An 18,448-nucleotide genomic window follows, 5' to 3' on the forward strand; every position below is an offset into this window, starting at 1 on the left:
CTCTGCCCCTGCTCCCCGTGGGCTCCTCTCCATGGCTGCAGCTGCGGCCCGGGGCCTGCTCCTGCGGGGGCTCTTTTTTGCACCTAAGTGCTGTTAACCATCCCAGGCATTTGTTGTTCACATGGTGAATAAGTGCTGTTTTGGATTTACAGAGATAATCTGTAGATTTGGTTCCAAAGGGGTTCAAATTCAGGCAAGGCAGTGAGAGCTTTGCGGGCTGCAGGAGAACCAAAATGCAGGAACTGTCAGGGCTCATCCTCACCCGTGACCAACTCTCATTTGGTCTTCTTTGGAGAGAAAGCCAAGCCAGCCAGATGGCTTCCACTACTTCTATGGGAGTGACATTGGGATTGATCTTTAAAATGAAATGAAGCAGAAGGCTGTGGGTTCTCCAACCTTCAAGATATGCAGCACTTGGCTGGGAAGGTTTCTTCCGTTCCTATGGATTTGAAGAATTAGGGCTGAAAGAAGCAGCAGGACCCTAGGGCCATATTCTGTCATCTCTATGGAAACTCCTGACCGGAATTACCTCCCTACTGGTGTCAAACTGCAGGCAGGCAAACGGGTGTGGTCTCCTCTCTGTGCAACTCCCCAATCCATGGTGTCTCTTTGCATGTGTGAAATTGCATGTGTATAGGGGGTGTGGTGGCAGAAGAGGGAAAGCCTCTTCTGATGGCTCCTAAAGCTGTGAGTCTGACCCTTCTGTGACTGTGCTGAAAGCGATCCTGGGGATAGAAGGGAGAGTGATCCAGCTGCACATCATGAGACGGGGAAGAGACAGAGGCTCTGGCGTGCACTGCTGACTGGTTTGCCTCGGTGGGGTTGGAGTGAGGAAGCTGTACCCTCCTCTGTTAGCACAAAGGAGAGGAGTTATTCCACGCTATTTTTCCTCCTCTGTGTATGAATGGACAGACTGCACAGTTGGTTAAGGCCGTAGCTACTGAAGACAAGAACTCGATTGTCTGCTGCTCTTCAGGCAGAAGGCAGAAGGAATCAAGAGACAGGACTGGCTCTGTCTGCATACTGCAGTAGACGCACTTTTTTGCATCTTCTGTGCGTGAAAAAGTATGTTTTAATTGATAAGAATCCCAAGGGCCTAGAAATACTGCAGTTTTAGGATAAATCTGGTATAAACTGAGTGTCCTGAGGATTTTGAGGACTCCATTTCCGTGGCCAGACCAACAGAAACTCCAGGGCAATAGGAAACACAACTTTCTCTCTCTTATCCTAAATTAGACAGTGAGAATTTAAAAACTTTAAAACCAACCAACCAACCAACCAACCAACCAACCAAACAGAAAACCACCTCGCCACACTACCTCCATCCCAGGCTAAACCTCAGTCTTGATTCTTCTATCTATTTCCCACGGAGCAGTGGGGGGTGGTTGGAGGATGTTGGGGACTGGAGGTTGCAGGCTCTGCTGCTCCTTCATCGTATTTGGCAATTTTATTGATGGTAGCGCTCCCCACCCCTCCCATCCCCTCTTTTCCCTTCCCTCCACTCCCCTGCCCTCCCCTATGCTCCCTGTTCTTTCTGACCAACAGTATGATAGATTCGGGTGGGTGGTCAGCACGTGGGGCTACGGGGAGAGGACATGTACACAAAGATTTGGCTCCAGATCCAAAATGTCATGTATTTGGCAATTTTATTTATGGTAGCACTCCCCTCCCCTCCCCTCCCCTCCCCTCCCCTCCCCTCCCCTCCCCTCCCCTCCCCTCCCCTCCCGTCTCCTCCCCACCCCTCCCCTCCTCTCCCCTTTTTGCCTCCTCTCCCCAATTTTGCCTCCCCTCCCCTCCCCTCCCCCCGATCCCCTCCCCTCCCCTCCCCTCCCCTCCCGTCTCCTCCCCTCCCCTACCATCCCCTCCCCCATGCTCCCTGTCCCTATACTCTGCTACACTCCCCTCCCCTATACTACCCTACACTCCTACACTCCCCTCCCCTATCCTACCCTAAACTCCCGTTCGCTACACTACCCTACATTACCCTATGCCCCCCTCCCCTACACTCTCCTACACTCCCCTCCCGTATCCTACTCTACACTCCCCTAAACTCCGATCCCCTACACTACCCTATACTCTCCTATGCTCCCCTCCCCTCTAACACGCTACCCTACCCTACCCTACCCTACCCTACCCTACCCTACCCTACCCTACCCTACCCTACCCTACCCTACCCTACCCTACCCTACCCTATCCTTTCCTATCCTATCCTATCCTATCCTATCCTATCCTATCCTATCCTATCCTATCCTATCCTATCCTATCCTATCCTATCCTATCCTACCCTCCCCTGCCCTCCCTTCCTTTTATTCCCTCCCCTTCCCTCCCCTCTTGTCTTCTTCTCTCCTCTCTTCTTTCTTTCAGGTAACTTCAAATCGCTTCAGTCGTTCTCATAGCTCCTATCCCTGGCTGATTCACGGGAACCCATCAGCAGCAACCAGAAGCGCTCCAGCTGCTGTGTCACTGGTCGAGCAACAGTCTCCAACTGGGAATCGCTGACTTCGTTGTGTGGCTCAGACAGGTGCCTTGCAGTTCCACCGTGGCCTGGACGTGTCCTCTTGCTGTGTCCCCACCTACAGCGCACTTCTGCTTAGAAGCAGCAGCAGGCTTTGGAAGATGTCCCACTCCTTCCATTTTCAGTGGTTTAGCTTGGCTAGCCGGGTGGTGTCTGTCAATAGAAGACAACAACGAGATTTGGGTTAGAAACAGCTAACTGAGTAGTTCCTTTGCACAAGGGCAAGGAATATCTACCCCTTCCTACTGGAGGCTGCAGTGTCAGAGATAATGACGGGTCCTTCCGAGAGCTTTGAAATATCCCTTGGGGATGCTGAGTCCAGAGGACCAGAGCAAACCTGTCTAAAGTACACCGTGGAATCACTCGGAATGACTTCCTAGCAGAAGCATGTGTCTGATATGGCTTCAGCTGGTTGCAGTGTTCTTCTTCACCTCCTACCTAAATTCAGATGAGAGATCTCAATGAAGATGGAAAGGTTGAGAAATAGAGAAATCACTGATGTGCTTTGAGAACTTCTAAGGACTGAGTACTGCATCAATCCCATGTTGTAACATTAAGGATTGGTTAGAAAAGCAAACGTTAAAAACAAGGAAAGGGGAAGAACAAGTAAGCTTTCTTAAAGTATCTATTCTATTTAAGGTATCTTTAAAGAAGTAAATAAGTACTGAAATATATATGCAGATAGAGAGAGAGAGAGAGAGAGAGAAACCTAAGAGTCTGCTGTGCAGGTTAGCTTCTTGCTCTCTTTTCTAAAAGTCACAGTGAATGCAGCATCTGTGTGCGTTACAAGCATTACCCTCAGTCCAGCACAGGTACACACGAGAGGTCAGCCTGCAGGTTGCGGAGGCAAAGCAACTGCTCTGTCTGGATGTGAAGAGCCAAGACAGAAGTTGCTGTCAGGGAAAAGATACACAGAGGGGATGAAAAAGACGGAGTGTGCTTCCGACCTTCACAACTTCTAAGCAAGCGGAGATGAGGTTGTGGAAGAAGCAAATAAGCTGTTGATCTAGAAGCAGCCTGAAGATTGTCCTTAAGCAGGGCCTTGCATTCTTCATTTTTACAGCATTGCTTGCCTTCAAGTGCACGACGATGATTTTATGAACTTTCTACCACTACAGAAATGCACCGGATTCTTTCACAAAACTTACGGGTGGTACTTGGCAATATTGGTCAGCATTCTCTATTTCCTTCTTCATCTCAATTCTCTTTTGGCCTGTGAAGCTTTCCAGATCAGAGGAGAAGATCCACGGTAATATGGAGCTTTGGATACTGCAAAGGAAACGAAGAATCCTACTGACAACTCTTTTCAACCTCGCCTGCAAGCATCACAGAAAAGAATACCGAAAGAACACCGCTTTATCATGGGAAGCATAAATTGGAGCATAGGTGTCCTATAGCTGAAGCGAGGTGAAGCAGGTTCCACACAAGGTGAAGGAGCACACCCATAAGCATTTCCGTAAAGCCGTGTTTTCAAACAAAGGGTTAAGATTTAGATTTTCTTACAAGTGAAGAATGAAGAAATAAAAGGAAAAGAAAATTACCAGGACATCCAGTTTTCCTCTAGCTTGCTTTGCTTCTTTCCGAATCTGACTCTGGAGTGACAGTCAGGGAGCAGCGTTGTGCAGAAATGCCAAAGCCTCCCCAGCTGGTTGTACCTTCATCAGCAAGGGCTTTGATACTGCTGCCTCCTCAGCAACATCAGCCATTTCCGAGGAAAGCTGGTGTCCATCAGGTCAAATAGGAATGGGAAATCCCTCTTGCCACAACTTCACACTCACACCAGAGTTGGCAGGACAGGCCGATGGACAGAGAAGCGTCTGCAAGAGTGTTAGAAAACAGACTTTAGATTTCCGTCAACCCAGGAAGAATTACTTGCTCATCCCTTCAAAGTGAACTCTGAGTAGAAGGAGGGGATCCCAAGCTGCATTCCTGACATCTATGCTGCAAAGTCATCCAATGGGACATGTTACTGGACCAGTCTGTTACGAACAGAAACAGGACTTTGAGGTTATGCTGTTGGATTAGAATTAAGCTCAAAGAGTTAGTCCTTTGACGTGTTTTTGTTTGCAAGTGTTTTCACTGCTTCCCAGACAATGTCTCCAGCAAGCTAGCTGCTTGCTTCATTTGTTCTGTTCTGTTCTGTTCTTTTTGATTCTGTTTTGTTTTGTTTTCTCAGCCAGGATTCTTAGAGAAATGAGATTAAAGTGATCATATTGTATGTCCACCCATCCCTCCCTCCCCTTCGCTTGTCCAGAGCTTTTACCTCGTCCAGCAGCTTGAATGAACTCGGTCCTAGGCGCAGTTGTGTCCAAGCCATTCTGTTCCTAGGCGTGTTGTGAGAACAGACAGCTAAGTAGTGGGGAGAGGACGTGCTGCTGTCTGCAGTGTGACCTCAGCGCTTACCAAACAGTAGGGAATACACAGAGAAGGGCCTTAGGAGAACTTCAAGCCCCAGATACGTTTTATGTGGAAACCATATTTCCCAAGATAACACTGGACACAACTGCATAATCAAAAGGGATTCATTTCTTGGTTCATTCAACTCCTACGTTTTAGTTTTAAAACATGTCTGTCTTGGCTTAAAGCACTCTTCCAATCTCTATTTCCAGTTCCTAGGATTTCCTGAAATAGGGAATCCCACTTTTTCCTTTTACAATCTCCCAGTCTCTTCTTTTTTACCTCTCCCCAAGAAACTTAGCACTGCTCTCTTCATACTTGACAACTAGATATGGAGCTGTATCAGCCAGAAGGAAGTTTCCTTCACACTTTCTGCTTCTTACGGTATCTGGGCTCTTACCTTTACACTTACTCACCCTTCCTACATTAGCACAAAGAAAGCTGTTTGGGAGATCTGATGTCTTGTTTTCCAGAAACTGCCCTGAATCACCTTTACGAGAGCTGTCCCACGCTGCGAGCACAAGTCTTGCAGTCTGGCCAGATATTTGCCTTCTAAGTCAATAACCAAATCTGTTCCAAAGGTAAGAACATGTAATGAATGGAAAGGAAATCCTTTTATTTTCATCGCAGTTCACTTTTTTTAGTTAAGTTAAGAACATGTAATTAATGGAAAGGAAATCCTTTTATCCTTTTATTTTGATCCAAATTCACTTTTTTTTTTTTTTTTTTTTTTTTTTCTAGACCAAGAATGAACCGTGGAGAACCACCAAAACTCAGGTGAGAAATGAAATGACAAATGTTAAGGTCAGGCAGCTTGCCCACTGCCATTGCTACCCTGAAAGCAGATGGAGTGCATCTTCATACGCCACAGCCTGAGACACTAGTCGACAGGCCAGCCCGTGTGAGGAAGTCCATTGCTGTCCTGAATTTTAACGTGACAGGGGGACTCTTAAGCCTCTTGTTTATGCTTTAGTACTTGCGGTCTATGGGAGGACCACAGCACACTCTTCTCTGTCTCCCCTTATTTGTTGATCGTCTGTAGGAAGAAGAGAACGTGCAGAGGCCCTCACCCATACATTGGGTCTGTTCTCACTCTGTGCAGCTCCATCATTGAGCAAAGTACCAACCTTGAGGCTTCTGTAAGGACTTGACACAAACTACAGAATACTACAATGAAGCATTCACAACAAAACCACATTTTTTTCCTCAGCCAAGCATCAAAACACTTACAGAAGGGCATGGTCCCTCTCTGTGCACCTCAAGGGGAGATCCACAAATCCTCACGTGGTTTCATCGCATCCAGCACCCTTCTCTGTGCCTCCCAGCTAAACGTGCACGGAGGCAGCTGTTGCCAAAGTGCTGTGGTGACACAATTCAGTTCTGTTTCTGAAGTCATCACCGCAGGCGCCTCCCAGTGACGGCACAACACTCTCTGTTACTAATGCGTCTGTCTCAGAAACAGCTAGGGAAGTACCACTATGCCCAAACTGACTTGAATTAGAGTACTTCCCAAATTATTCTCTGCTCCCCTACATCTGTGGAAGGTGTGTGATCAATCTTTTCCTTGAGAAAGGACTACAGAGCAAAAGAGCTTGATTCTGAGACGTTGCCCGTCCTTGTAGAGCAGTTCACCTTTGATTTCCATGTAAGAAAAAAGAAGGTGAAATCAACAATTCCCTTCCTCTGAGCTGGGAATAGGAAAGAAGCCCAATTCTCCAGGAAGCCTTCAAAAGGAAACTCTGCATTTCTTTGTTAAACACCTTGTTTAATTTCTTGAAAGAAATCTTTCCCAGGACTTTGCAACTGCGGTGGTTCAAAGCGGGTGGGCAGCCGAGTTCCACCACGGCCGCTCTCTCACTCCCCCTCCTCAAAGGGAAAGGGGGAGAAAATACGATGCAAAGGGCTCCAGGGCTGAGATAAGGACAGGGCGATGGCTCAACAAGTATCGTGACGGGCAAAGCAGACTCAGCAGAGTGACCCTCAGGGTCCCTCCCTGCCCCTGCTCCCCGTGGGGTCCCTCCCACGGGATGCCGTCCTTCCCCAGCTGATCCCACACGGGCTGCCCACAGGCAGCAGCTCCTCAAGCACTGCTCCCACACGGCTCCGTCCCACGGGCTCCATCCATCCATCCATCCCCCAGGAGCAAACTGCTCCAGCACGGGTCCCCCACGGATGGGCAGCAGCTCCCCCCAGCCCCCCTGCTCCTGCGTGGGCTCCTCTCCACGGGGGGGCTGCAGCTGCGGCCCGGGGCCTGCTCCTGCGGGGGCTCTCCACAGGCCGCAGCCTCCTCCAGGCCACAGCCACCTGCTCCACCGGGGGCTCCTCCACCCACAGGGGGGCAGCAGCGTGGAGATCTGCTCCATGTGGGACCCATGGGTGCAGGGGGACAGCCTGCTCCACCAGGGGCCTCTCCCTGCACAGCCCGCAGGGGAACTGCTGCTGTGAGCCTGGAGCACCTCCTGCCTCCTGCTGCACTCACCTTGGGGGCTGCAGGGCTGCTTCTCACTCCTTGCTCTTCCAGCTTCTGTTGTGCAGCAGTATTTCCCCCTGCTTACATCTGCTCTCCCAGAGGTGCAAACAACATCGCTTATTGGCTCAGCTCTGGCAAGCGCCGGGGCCCTTTTGGAGCTATCTGGAGCTGGCTGTTGTCTGGCCTGTTCTCACAGACGCCATCCCTGCAGGCCCCTGCTACCAAACGTAAATCCGATCGAAGTGTATGCAGCAATTACAAAGCCGCTGTGCTTTGGGCTGTCACGATCCTTCTGCAAGTGCAGGGGAGGTGCAGGGTTGCTTTGCATTTCCAAAAGGAGGAAGAAAGCCTCCAACCCCACTGGACCTCAGCCACTTGCAGGATCCAAGCAACGCTCCCCACTTTCAGTTATCTCCCTCCCATGCACACAGTGGGAGCAAGGTTGAACAAGCACATTTTTGAAAATGTTTATCTTAATGAAGAATAAAAGAAGTCTACAACACCCAATCTCTCTGTGCACCCAAGGCAAAAATCGTGGACTATTCTGCCTCAACACTATTTTCAGACCCAATTTGTCAAGTCATCTAGCAGAGGATTTCTCTCTTGTTCACTCACTAGCTTAGTAGAGCACCAGTTTACATAGGTGCTGGAGCAGATTCCTCAACCATCTGAAGGGACTTGATCCCAGAAAAGTTCAAAACTGCAGATGACTCATGATTTTGTGGTGAAGCATCTATTAAATGAGAGCTGTTCCGCTTAGGGCACAGTGAGACAATGTGAGAAGAACCCTGTATCTCACTGATTGAGGCTTTATAACTCTACAGAATTGTCAGTCAACAATAAATGGAAAGTGCAGGAGATATGTTCTTTCTTCCTCCTTTCCCTGCCATACATTAGCAGAGAGATTGTGGTGGGATATAGGTTCAGAGCCTCACAGAAGAAGGATTTGAACCCAGGCTCTCCACAGTCTGCACCACTGCCTTCCTGATGGCTTTTGACTATTTTAATTTATTTTATTTTATTTTATTTTATTTTATTTTATTTTATTTTATTTTATTTTATTTTATTTTATTTTATTTTATTTTATTTTATTTTATTTTATTTACTGTATTAGTATTATTCTTCTTATTTTTCTGGATGGTGTCTAAGTCTTGGGGGGGAAGAACCAACTGTGGGAGGAGGGAATGCTACTACTGTCTGTGACAGTGGTGATTTCTGGACAGTGTTAGCAACAGAGCTTCTGCAGAGAAGAGAAAATGCCAGGCAGTCTCTGTTGGTATTCCATGTACTGAGTACTGAGTGCAGTTTTGGGCTCCACAGTGTAAGAAAAAGTATAAGAACAAACCAGTGCACTGTGATAAAGAGAGTTTAATAGGGTACAAAAGGAATAAAACCAAACAAAATAAGAAATGAGAATATTGATAATTTATAATGTATCATGGAATCATAGAATATCCTGAGTTGGAAGGGACCCTTAAGGATCATCAAGTCCAACTCTTGACACCGCACAGGTCTACCCAAAAGTTCAGACCATGTGACTAAGTGCACGGTCCAATCTCTTCTCAAATTCAGACAGGCTCGGTGCAGTGACCACTTCCCTGGGGAGCCCGTTCCAGTGTGCAACCACCCTCTCTGTGAAGAACCCCCTCCTTATGTCAAGCCTAAATTTCCCCTGCCTCAGCTTAACCCCGTTCCCGTGGGTCCTGTCGCTGGTGTTAATGGAGAAAAGGTCTCCTGCCTCTCGACACCCCCTTACGAGTATAAAATATAGAAATATTGTTTAATTAATAATATTAAATACTTATCATTTTATAATAATGAAACAATGCCATACTGTACAACACAGTCAAGAAAGTGGATTTAATTAAATAAATAATAAAACCCAGTAAATTAAATAAAATTTTAAAATGTAAATTTAATACAAATAAAACCCATTTTTCCCGTGCCAATGAGTTCCTATCCCCATCATCACTTCCCATCCCACTGATCATTTCCTATCCCAATAACCTCCCAGTTCTGATCCCAAGGCTGAATTCCCAACTCCCACCCAGCCAGCCATCCAGCCATGCACCCATTTTCTGCCGTCCGTGCTGGCCATGCCCACATCCATGCCCGGCCTGAGCATGGGCAGCGGGAGCGGGCTGCATGAAATAACTGAACATGAAATCATGAAATAACATGAAATAATAAATGAGGTAACTTAATTGTTGCTGTTGTTAACATTGCTTCATGACAACAGATGCAAACATGGATCTTGAGTTGAGGGCAAAGGTGACCTTGGATCTGAAGCACACAGGCGTTCACTAATGTCCCCCCATCCGGAGTGGATCCACAACGACTCGGAAGGAAAACTAAAGTCCAAAGCAGTGCACTGGGATAAAGAGAGTTTAATAGGGTAGAAAAGGAATAAAAACAAACAAAATTAGAAATGAGAATATTGATAATTTATAATGTATAAAATATGTAAATATTGTTTAATTAATAATAGTAAATACTTATCATTTTCTAATAATGAAACAATGCCATACTGTACAACACAGTCAATAAAGTGGATTTCATGAAATAAATAATACAACCAGTACATTAAATAAAATTTAAAAATTTAAATTTAATAAAAATAAAACTCATTAAATTAAATAAAATTTGAAAATTTAAATTTAATAAAAATAAAACTCAGAAATTTAAATAAAATTTAAAAATTTAAATTTAATACAAATAAAACCCAGGAAATTAAATAAAATTTAAAAATGTAAATTTAATACAAATAAAACCCATTTTTCCCGTGCCAATGAGTTCCTATCCCCATCATCACTTCCCATCCCACTGATCATTTCCTATCCCAACAACGTCCCAGTTCTGATCCCCTCGGTGTCCCAGTGCAAGAAGAGCTGCAGGCAGAGGCCTTGCTGAGTGAGCACCTAAGGAGAGGAATGTAATCCAGAAGGCAGCAAAGAAGAGCAATGCCCCGAAAGAAGAGCTAAGTCTTGTCTCTCAGCCCTTTGGTGTCCCAAGCAGCAGTTGCCATGGGCAAGCTTTCCCAGCCCAGCTGCTGCCAGCATCCCCCCAGCTTGCCATTGCCACCTTCCTGGGTGAGGCGCGCGCGCATTTGCCATTGGCATTTGCCGTTGCCCATCCCTGAGAGTGGCAAGCAGTGCGTAGGTCCAGCACGAGAGAGGGGAGAGGGCAAGCGAGAGGGGCAAGGGCTGAGGAGCGTGGCTGAAGCTGGAGCAGGTGCCTGCAGAGGTCTCTGTGCCTGCCTGCGTGCTGAGCGGGCCTGGGTGCTGCGGGGGCCGTCGAGGAGAAGCCCGAGGTCGGTCACGGGTAGCCGTAAGAGTAGGCTCTGGCGTGGTCCTTCTGCCGCTGCTCGAAGAATTGCCCGGGGCCGATCCTCATGTGGTGGGTCGCCCGCTGCCGCTCCTCCTGGGCCAGCTTCTTGAGGCGCTCCCGCTCGGGACGCTGCTGCGGCGTGATGGGCACCGACGACTCCTGCTCCTCCAGCGGTGTGGGCGCTGCGTCGCCGCCCGCCCAGGGCCCCACGCAGGGCACGTAGTCCCCGCGGGGCTGCGCCGGACGCTGCAGCGTGCGCGGCTGCGTGGGCAGAGCCGTGGGCAGTCCCCTCCAGAGCGGGGGGCTCTGGAGGGGACTGCGAGGGGGACTGAGCAGGGCTCTCCTGAGGGCTGGGAGAAGTTGAGGCCTCTTGAGGGGAGCCAAGGGAGGCTGGGGCAGGGTTCTCTTGAGGGCAGGGATGAATTCCTGCTGGGGGGGCCTTTTGGGGAGAGGCTTGGGCATGGGTCTCCTGCGGGCAGGGTCGGGGGGGCTCTGGAGGGGACTCAGGCGAGGCTTGGGCAGGGCTCTCCTGAGGGCAGTGAGGAAGTCAGGGTCGGGGGGGCTCTGGACGGGAGCCTGGGGAGGCTGGGGCAGGGGTCTCTTGTGGGCAGGGAGGCAGTCAGGGTCGGGGCGCCTCTTGAGGGGAGCCAAGGGAGGCTGGGGCAGGGTTCTCCTGCGGGCAGGGATGAATTCCTGCTGGGGGGGCCTTTTGGGCAGGGCTCTCCTGAGCTGGGGCCGGGCTGCAGGCTTGAGGGGGGAGCTGAGTGGCGGCACAGCAGCTGCAGGGGGCTGCAGCGCCCGCCCAGCCTGCACCTTGTCGGGGTGCAGCCCAGGGCTTGAGGGGACCTCACCCAGCGCTCTGGTGGCTGCCAGTCCCTGTGTGCTGGGCTCCTCGATGTCCTCGCAGAGGTCGGGCAGCTGCGAGAGGAAGCGCTTGAGGACAGGACTGCTGGGGACAGCGGCGAAGGCGTCCTGGTGCTCCACGGCATCCAGGCAGCTGAGCAGCTCCTCCAAGCCGGAGCTGTCCAGGTCGGCCGGGAGCTGGTCCTGCAGGTGCTGCAGCTGCTGGCTGTCCCCTGCCAGCTGGGGAAAGGCCTCGGCGAAGGCATCGGGGCCCAGCTCCAGCAGCTCCAGGGGCTCCTCAGGCACCTCTGCAAGTGTCGCCGCTGAGGAAAAAGCAAGCCAATGCAATCCCCCAAGCATCCCCCACTGCCAGCTTTGCCATGGCCCCTGGGTGTGGGGCCACAAGCGGCCGGCTGTGCCAGCCCCAAACTCACCGTCGGGCGTCGCCGTCTGGGTGCTGGCGGTCACTGGAGCCTGGGCAGGCTCGGGGGGAGTGGGGCCGGGCAGCGGGGGCCCCTGGTCCTCGCTGAGCCCCACGGCGTGCAAGCAGGGCTCCGGCAGCTGCCCCCGGCTGCTGCTGAGGGTGCAGGGTGCGGGAAGCGCCTGCCCCCGCAGCGGAGGCCCCGGGACGAGGGGTGGCGGGGGGTTGCGCTGGGCGGGGGCCTGCAACAGGCAGGTGCCTGCGGGGTGCAGGAGCTCCCCATGGAGCACGGCCCTGGGCCCCAGCCCCAGCGCATGGTGGGGCACCAGTGTCCCCGTCACCATGGGCTGTCCCCACTGATGGACGGGGGCACAGGGAGGAGCGGTGTGGGGGAGCTGCCCCACGGCGGGGAGCTGTACCAGCTGCAGCTGGTGCCCCATGGTTGGGAGCTGCACCAGCTGCAGGTTTTGCCCCACAGCGGGGAGCTGCACCAGCTGCAGGTTATGCCCCACGGCGGGGAGCTGCCCCCCAGCAGGGAGCTGCCCCATGGTGGCGGCGGGGAGCTGCCCAAGCTGCAGGTGGTGCCCCTGGGCTGGGAGGTGCCACCCAGGTGGCAGCTGCACCCTGGCGGGGAGCTGCAGCACCTGCCCCTGGACCCCCGGCACCACGTGCCAGACGGTGGCCTGGGGCAGTGCGGAGGGGAGGGTGGGTACCTGGGGGGGCTGCAAGGGCAGCGCCATCGCTCCGGGGAGGGAGGGAAGCAGCCAGGCAGCCACCGTTGGCGGCACGGCTGGGACGACGAAGGGGGAGTTTTGCGTCTGCGGAAGCCGCGGAAGCCGTCTGGGGAAACCCTCTGTGGGAAAAAGGGCGCTGGGCTGAGCTCTGGGGCGCTGGGCTCACCAGCAGGGCCGCAGCCCCGGGAGGAGCGGGAGCCGGCTGCTGGACCTGCCATGGTGGCTGGAGAGTGGGGCGGTTGCTTGGGGAACGCGGGCAACGGGGGTTCCGTCCCAACGGCTGACCAGCCCCTCGCCGACATCTTGGGGAGGACTGCAGGCTTTGGAGCCAAGCAGGCTGCCCAGCGCAAGACTTGGCCATCCCCAGCAGGCTTTCCCTCCCACGCAGTACTTGCCATGCCCAGGACGCTTCCACACCGCCTCTTGCCCGTCCTGAGCATTTCCCAGCCCAGGACCAGCTTTCATCCTCATGGTCATTTCCCATCCTGACAAGTTCACATGAGAACAGATTCCCATACAAAAGATTTCCCATCAACACAAACAGATTTTTCCCTTCATCCAAAGAGATCTCTTCCCAAAGAATTCCCCTCTCTTGGAGGACTTCCCCATGGTTTTCCTACTTCAATAAATGTTACCCACCCCATTAAAGATTTCCCATCCCAGTACTTTCCCATCCCTGGAGTGACTGCCCATCCCAATGCTTTTGCTTCCCAATGCTTTCAAACCCAGAGAACATTTCCCATCTCTTTCATTGCCGAGCCCAATGCCTTTCCACCCCAAGGAAGTCTTCCCATCCCAGCAAGGATTTCTCGGCTCACACATCCTTTCCCAACCCATTCCCATTTCCCACTTTCACCATCCAACACACAGCTTAGCCAGCCCACAGCTCTAGAGAGGGATTTGGACGATGCTGATAGACACAAGGTCACGGGGATTTGCTGTGCTGACGATTGCTCTTTCTTACAGATCAACACGGATCCCCAGTCCCAAGGGCGCCAGGCAGAGTCTGGCTAATATGTAGATACGAGGCTCTTCCATTTCCTACCGGGAAAGAAAGAGATCTGTGCGTTTCTCTCTCTCCACCTCCGGAAAAAGAGAGGAAGGGGAGAGCGCTAATGAACAGGAGCATGCTCAGCTCAGCCACCGGCATGGAGGCTGCCCGCTCCTCAGCACCTCGAAGCAGCAGCACCTTCAAGTCTCCTCCTGCAGCAGCAGCACATCAGTGTCTCTTGTCCCACCAGCAGGACCGTGGCGTCTCCCATTGCACCATGCCGACCTCCACGCCTCGAGTGCCAGCAGCAGTCCTCAATGCGAGCTGGACGCTCAGGGTACTTGTGGCCACCCACCTTTGTGAGCTCCAAGGCTGACAGTGACTCTCTGCTGAGCTCCCACGGCTCTCAGGCGTCCCGCTGGCAGAGCTAATGGCGCTAAGCTGACTGCCAGGAGAAAAGGCTCCCGTGAAATGGCTGCTCCACAACGCCAGGAGCAAGGTCTGCTGGGCTGGGGGTTCGCAGAGGAGCTCGGCCTTGGGCCTGGCAACTGCGCCTGGAAGCCAGGGACGGCCTTGGTGTGCAGCTGGACACCTGGGCCTGAGAAAGCAAGGTCTCTTTCAAGACGCTTGGCACCATCGTCACCCAGTGGCTGTCTCAGGGCAACGAGAGAAATGCACAGCATCTCTTGCTGCCCTGCAGTGCTGCTGTCCTACGCCCTTGGGTGTCTCCGGGATAGAAAAAGGGACGGATTTTGCCCCCAAACCCAGCTCCTTTCTATCAAAAGCATCACGTCCTCCTCTCTTTCTTGGATTTGGCTATGACTTTAGGAATCCCTGCAATCCCTGCAGCTGTGTCCCCTGCCAGCTTCTTGTGTGCCCCAAGCATCCTCGCTTGCAGGGCAGTAGAAGATGCAGAAAAGGCCTTGCCTTAGTGGAAGCACTGCCCTGCAGGAGCTCCAACATCCCTCTTAGCAGCACGCTGTAGCCCCCAAATGCCCCCGAAACGGCACATTTCAGCTCCTGGGAAGGAAATGAGCTCGCTCAAGGGGAGCTACCTGCTCAAGGCCCAGGTGTCTGTGAGGCGGTGTTGGCAAGGAGTCCTGTTGTGTGAGTCCGTTCTTTGTGGGTGCTCCGTCCCCACAAGGCTTGCTTTGGAAGGCCCAGGAGAGTCTTGTGGGCACTGGCCTGGGGTCCCAGGCTGAGCCAGCTGCTGGCTGGCAATCAGGGAGGCTCGCTCAGTGTCTTGGCTTGGGTTTGCGTGGCCAGGCTGTGGGAGCGGGGGGCTGCAGGGGTGTCCTCTGTGAGAAGAATGCAGCAGCTGCCCCATGGGAGCTCAGGGCCGCTTCCAGGAGGCTCCTTCCAGGAGGGACCCACCCGCTGCTGCCCAGAACGCAGAGCAAAAGGATGATGTTTGCGCCTGGGGGAGAGCCCATCTAAGAAAGGGAACAAAAGCTGCTGCCCAGCAGTGTCTGGCTCAGGGAGGAGTGGGAAAGCTCTGTGCAGCCCCCAAGGGCCGTGCAGCAGGAAGCAGGAGGTGCTCCAGGCTCACAGCAGCAGTTCCCCTGCGGCCTGTGCAGGGAGAGGCCCCTGGTGGAGCAGGCTGTCCCCCTGCAGCCCATGGGTCCCCCGTGGAGCAGATCCCCACGCTGCAGCCCCCCCGTGGAGGAGCCCACGTTGGAACAGGTGGATCTGCCCTAGAGGAGGCTGCGACCTGTGGAGGAGGCCCCAGAGGAGCAGGGTGTTCAAGGAAAGGTTGGAGCTGGTGCTTAGGAACATGGTTTATTGGGTGACATTGGTAGTACAGTGATGACTAGACCGGACAAATGTGAAGGTCTCCTCCAACAATAATGATTCTATGATACCTCCACCACGTCCTCCTCCTCCACTTCCTCCTCATCGTCCACGGCCTTTTTCTTGTCCACTGCCTCCTCCTTGTCTACCGCGTCCTCCTCGCCCCCCGCCTGCTAATCCTATTTCTCATTTTCCTCCTCCTTCTCCTCCTTCCCTGCCTCTTGCACCTCCAACACCTCCTCCACCTCCACTGCCTCTTCCTCCTTCTCCTTCTCCAGCCCCACTGACTATTCCTCCTCCACAGCCTCCTCCACCTCGGCAGAAGCTTCCTGGCCAACTTCCTCTGCATGCTCCTTGCTAAGGCATGCTGGTAGCAATGATCGTGAGCCCAGAAATGGCAGGAGGAGTTGCCAGGAACCAGGTGCGCCAAGGCGGCTTCTCTGGGAGGCTATGGCTGTGAGCGCTGCCCACCGCTCCTAATTCTAGTTCCATTTGTCACCCCACAGGACCATGGCACTGTGACCCTGTAAGGTAGCAGCTGGCGGCTCCTATCATCTTGATGACGCTCTGTGATGCGTTGCTTGTTGCCTGGGTAGCGATTGTTAGCTATTATGCAAATGGCTTGTCATCAATCGGGGATGTGGCTGCTCCTCCCTATAAATGGGCCAAGGGGGGCAGTGGGAGCCAGAGTGTTGGAGAGGGGAGATGGGAGAAGGTGGAAACAGAAAAGGAGGAGGATGAGGAAGAGGCATAGGTGGAAAAGGGGGAGTAAGAGAGGAAGGGGGCAGTGGAGGAGGTGGCGGAGGAGGAGGTGGCGGAGGAGGAGGTGGCGGAGAAGATTGAGGAGGTGGCGGAGAAGATTGAGGAGGTGGCGGCATGAGTAGGAGTGGTGACAAAAGAGGAGGCGAGCAAGGGATAGGCAGAGGGACACGATGGAGGTGGAAGAGGAGAAGAAGGTGGTGGAGAAATAGTAGAATACTAGAGGAGGAGGTGGTGGCAAAAAAGAAAAAAAAAAAAAGGTGGAGGAGGAGAAGGTGGTGGAGGACGAGGCCGCCAAAAAAAACAAAAAAACAAAAGAGAAGGAGTAGAAGGTGGAGGAGGAGAAGGAGGTGGAGGAGGAGGAGGCGGAGGACTCCAAAACAAAAGACCCTCTCTGGTGGTGAGCGTTGACCGCTGCTCCTAATTCTAGTTCCATTTGTCACCCCACAGGACCATGGCACAGTAGCCCTGTAAGGTAGCAGCTGGCTGCTCCTAGCAACTTGATGATGCTCTGTGATGCGTTGCTTGTGGCCTGGTTGCCTGGGTAGCGATTGTTAGCTATTATGCAAAAGGCTTGTCATCAATCGGGGATGTGGCTGCTCCTCCCTATAAATGGGCCAAAGGGGGGCAGTGGGAGCCAGAGTGTTGGACAGGGGAGGGAGGAGGAGGAGGAGGTGGTGGTGGTGGTGGTGGTGGTGGAAGTGGAAGCGGAAGCCAAAATAAAAAGGAATAAAAACAAAAAAAGAGGAGGAGGAGAAGGTGGCAGAGGAGGAGGCGGTGGAGGAGGAGGCCAAGGAGGAGGTTTGCTCAGCTACAGCAAGCCATGGGATTTTTGCTATTTAAACTTTTAACTCCTTGCCTAACCACAGGGGTTGTCATTCGTGGACAAATACTGGGTTAAGTACACCATCGCTGCAAGAGGAGCACAAGCTACCTGCAAATGGGCAAATATACCTCTGCAAGTTTTCTTACAAGGGATTAAGACAAAAAGGCCTGTGCCTGGCAGAGGGAGCACTGAACGATGATCTAGCAAAGCAGTCTATCGCAGACAGACAACACTGGCCCGGAAATCCTGCTGGAAAATTTGGTGTACCTGAAACTGAGACGGAAATTGGAACTTCCAACAAAACGCTGTAGGGTAGAAGTTGTTTTAGCTGAACATACTGGGCACATATTTGAGTGCAAAAGGTAAGCTATTGCTTTGTTTCTGTAAGATCTGAGTGTTTCACCCAGCACTCCAGCATCCTCTCTTAAGTAGGGGAGGCAACCATAAGATGCAGAAGTTGGCAGATGCACAGGATGTGAAGTACTATAAGTAAAGAACTTCTTCCTAACATATATTAGAAATCTAACTTTTCAGTTGAAAGCTATTACTCCATGTCCTGTCACTCCAGGCCCTGATAAAGACCCCCTCCCCAGCTTTCCTATAGGTTGCCTTTAATTACAGGAAGGCTCTCCCTGGGGTCACAGTAAGCTCACGTGTTACCCAGGTGTCACAGATAATTCCTGAGATAGGAATAATGACAAGGGTTAATCTATTGCAGATGATTTCATACAATAATAGAAAAGCTTTTGTTGGAAAGCACAAGGGAGGGGGGAGGGTGGGCGAACAGCTCTGTGTTGTTTAACTGTCGGCTGGGTTAAACCACACCAGTGTGGTTTAAAAAAAAAAGTGGAGGAGGAGGTGACCAAAAATATCACAAATACAAAAAAGAAAAGAGGAGGAGGAGGGGGCCAAAAAATCACGAATACAAAAACAAAAAGAGGAGGAAGAGGAGGTGACCAAATACAGTGATTTTTTTGGCTGCTTCCTCCTCCTCCTCCTATTTTTTTTTTGGATTTGTGTTGTTTTTTTTTTTTTTGCCACCTCCTCCTCCTCATGCTTTTCTTTATGTATTTGTGACTTTTTTGGCCACCTCCTCCTCCTCATGCTTTTTTTTTTGTATTTTTGAGTTTTTATAGCCACCTTCTCCTCCGCCTCTTCTTTTTTTTGTACTTTTGATTTTCTTGGCCACCTCCTCCTCCTCCTCCTCTTTTTTTTGTATTTGTGTTTTTTGTGGTCATTTCCTTCTCTACCTCTTTTTTTTTTTGTTTGTATTTGTGATTTTTTTGGCCACCTCCTCCTCCTCGTGCTCCTTTTTTTATACCTCTGATTTTTTTTGGCCACCTTCTCATCCTCATGCTCTTTTTTTTTTTTTTG

At 51.8% G+C, this 18,448-nt stretch overlaps 1 long non-coding RNA gene across 1 annotated transcript in view; it reads left to right on the forward strand.

Annotated features, from left to right (window-relative positions):
• The first annotated feature begins 14,362 nt into the window (after nucleotides 1–14,362).
• Nucleotides 14,363–18,448, forward strand: part of LOC140003215 (uncharacterized) — a 5,018-nt gene continuing 932 nt past the window's right edge. The window contains exons 1-2 of the long non-coding RNA XR_011811464.1: nucleotides 14,363–16,300; nucleotides 16,337–18,448. The exon at nucleotides 16,337–18,448 is cut by the window's right edge and continues 932 nt beyond it. This is a non-coding gene — a long non-coding RNA (uncharacterized lncRNA). The remainder of the gene's footprint in view (nucleotides 16,301–16,336) is intronic.

Source organism: Anas platyrhynchos, chromosome 9 (assembly GCF_047663525.1).
Source record: "Anas platyrhynchos isolate ZD024472 breed Pekin duck chromosome 9, IASCAAS_PekinDuck_T2T, whole genome shotgun sequence".
Taxonomy (NCBI): domain Eukaryota; kingdom Metazoa; phylum Chordata; class Aves; order Anseriformes; family Anatidae; genus Anas; species Anas platyrhynchos.